Source organism: Numenius arquata, unplaced genomic scaffold (assembly GCF_964106895.1).
Source record: "Numenius arquata unplaced genomic scaffold, bNumArq3.hap1.1 HAP1_SCAFFOLD_1286, whole genome shotgun sequence".
NCBI classification, from domain to species: domain Eukaryota; kingdom Metazoa; phylum Chordata; class Aves; order Charadriiformes; family Scolopacidae; genus Numenius; species Numenius arquata.
Genome location: NW_027415512.1, coordinates 7,501 through 10,000, shown reverse-complemented (window position 1 = coordinate 10,000; position 2,500 = coordinate 7,501). Strand labels below are relative to the sequence as shown.

Genomic DNA, 2,500 nt, shown 5'->3' with positions numbered 1-2,500 from the left:
CCGGGGACCGATCCCCCGCGCGCCCGCTCCCCGCCCTCGCCTGGGCGAGAAGGGGGGGAGGGGGCCGCGGCGGCCCCCGGGGGCGAGGCGAGGGGCGCCGGCCCGGTCAGAGCGCGGGCGGCAGCGCGCGGGAAGGGTCGCGCCGCCGGCGCGGGGCGCGGCGACGCCCGCCGCCGGCCGAGCCCCGCTCGGTCCGAAAGGAAGCGGCGAGCGGCGGCAGCGGCGAGCGGCGCCGGCGGCCGGCCGCGAGGGCAGCGGGGAGACGAGAGCGAGGGCCTTCGGGGCCGGGGGAGGCGGCTCCCCCGGCTCTCCCCGCGCCCAGGCCGGGGGCGGCTGCGCAGCCGGCCCCGCGCCTGCCCTGCCGGCCCGGCCGCGCGAGGCGGCGAGGGGTCTCCGGGCGTTCCGGGATGGCGCGCGGGCGCCTGGCGGCGCGGCGGCGGCGGCGCGCGTCCCCCGTCTCTTCTCCGCGCCCCGATCCTCCCCGCCGAGGGGAGCCGGGGCGGGGGGCGGGGGCGGAAGGGCTGCGCCGCCGCCGTTGGCCGCCCTCCGGCGGGCGAGGCGACCGCCGGGCGGCCTTCCCGCGCGAGCGGGCGGCCCGAGCCGCGGCTCTCCTCCCGGGCGCAGCGCCGGGCTGCTGAGGGAAACCCCGGGCCCCGGGAAGGAGGACGAGGCTGTGGCGGCGGACGTCGGGCGCGCCCCCGCGGGCGGACGCTCCCCCGAAGGCGGCAGCGGGGGAGGCACCCCCGCGGGGCCCAGAGGTCGTTTCCCTCACCCCAGGGCCAGGTACCTAGCGTCCGCGCTCTCCCGCGGCCCTCCCTCGCCGTAGCGATACACAGGGGGTCGAAGGCCGCGGGGGGCCGGGCGGAGGTTTAAAGACTCGGGCGGCTCGGCGCGGCCCGGGGGTCGGGCCGGGCGGCGCCGCCGTCGTCGTCGTCCTGCGCAAGGGGGCTGGAGTCTCTCCGCGGAAGCTCCCGGGCGCAGGGACGGACGGCCGGCCGTCGCCCGCGCTCGCCCCGCGGGCGGCCGTGCCGGGGAGGGGTTCCGCTGCCCCCCCCTCTCCGCGGACCGGTCTCGGCGGAGAGACCGCGGCGCGGCCGGCCGTGTCCGGCCTCGCCCGCCTCGAAACGGGGCGACCCCGGCGGGAGCGCGGGCTCCCCGCCGGGGGCGGGCGGGTCCCCGCGGCGGGGGCTCGCCCGGGAGGCGCGCCGCCGCGCCTCCGCGGCGCGGCTGCGGCGCGCCGCGGCTCCGCTCCCTCCCTCCCTCCCTCCGTCCCCCGCCCCGGCGAGCGCTCCGGCGGCGGTCTGCCGCCGCCGAGCGCCGGCGAAGGCGGCACCCCGTGCCGAGCGGCGGCGTCGCCGCTCGGCCTGCCGGCCGGCCGGAGGGCGCCCGCCGCCAGGCGCGGCCGTCCCGGCCCGGGCCCCGTCCGCCGCCCTTCCCCCGCCGCCCTTCCCGGCGGCGCCGGGCGAGCGGGCGGGCGGGCGGAGGCGTCCCGCTCCCGGTCTCCGCGTGGAAACGGGGAGAGCGGGCGTCGCCCCCGCCTCAGCGCCGTCCGCTTTCCGCGCGGCGCGCGCCCGCGGAAGGCGGCGAGGAGCGGCGGCGGCGGCGGTTCCGGGCGGGCGGCCGCCGCGAGGCGGCGGCGGGCCGCCGTCCGGCGCGGCCGCGGGCGGCGCGTCGCCGGCTCGGGCTCCGGCGGTGGCCGCCTCCGGCGCGGCGGCGGAGGCCGCGGCCGGGCGCCGGCGGGGCGGGCCGGAGCCGCGGGAGAGGGGAGAAGGACGTCGCGGCGCGGCGGAGCCGTCGCGCGCGGGGGGGCCGGCGGGGCGTCCCGCGTCCCCGAGGAGAGGCGGGCAGGCGGCGCGGCCGGGGGCGTCGTGGGCCTCCGCGCGGAGGCCGGGCCGAGCCCGGGCGCCTGGGCCGCCCCCCGAAGCGAGCGAGGCGCTCGTCTCCGCCGGTTTGGGCCGGGAGCGCGGGCTCCCGGCGCCCTCGCCGCTCGGGGCTTTTTTTTTTTTTTCTCCTCGTCGTGTGTCGGTACGGTCAGTCGAGGCGAGGCGGCCCCGTCGTTCTCGCCCCGCCGCGCCGCGCCGCGTCCCCTGCGGAGGGGGCGGGCCGGCGGGCGGGCGGGCCGGCGGGCCGCCGCTGTCCGGAGGGGCCGCTCCCGCGGAGCGGTCCCGGCCCTCCCGCGCGCGCGGGGCGGTGCCGAAAAGCAGACAACTCTTAGCGGTGGATCACTCGGCTCGTGCGTCGATGAAGAACGCAGCTAGCTGCGAGAATTAATGTGAATTGCAGGACACATTGATCATCGACACTTCGAACGCACTTGCGGCCCCGGGTTCCTCCCGGGGCTACGCCTGTCTGAGCGTCGCGTGACGATCAATCGCCGGCTCGGCCGCCGCCGCTGCCGCCGTCGCCGCCGCCCCCCCTTCTTCGCCCTTGCGGCGTCGGGGGGGGGCGGGTCGGGTCGGCGGGGCGCGGCGCGCCGCTGCGGCGCGGCTGGGGCGCCTCG

General features: G+C 82.9%; 1 non-coding gene across 1 annotated transcript; it reads left to right on the top strand.

Moving 5' to 3' along the window:
* The first annotated feature begins 2,206 nt into the window (after positions 1-2,206).
* LOC141478761 (5.8S ribosomal RNA) lies at positions 2,207-2,359 on the top strand. Its single transcript, XR_012463994.1, has one exon. It is a non-coding gene; the product is annotated as a 5.8S ribosomal RNA (ribosomal RNA).
* The last annotated feature ends 141 nt before the right edge of the window (positions 2,360-2,500 follow it).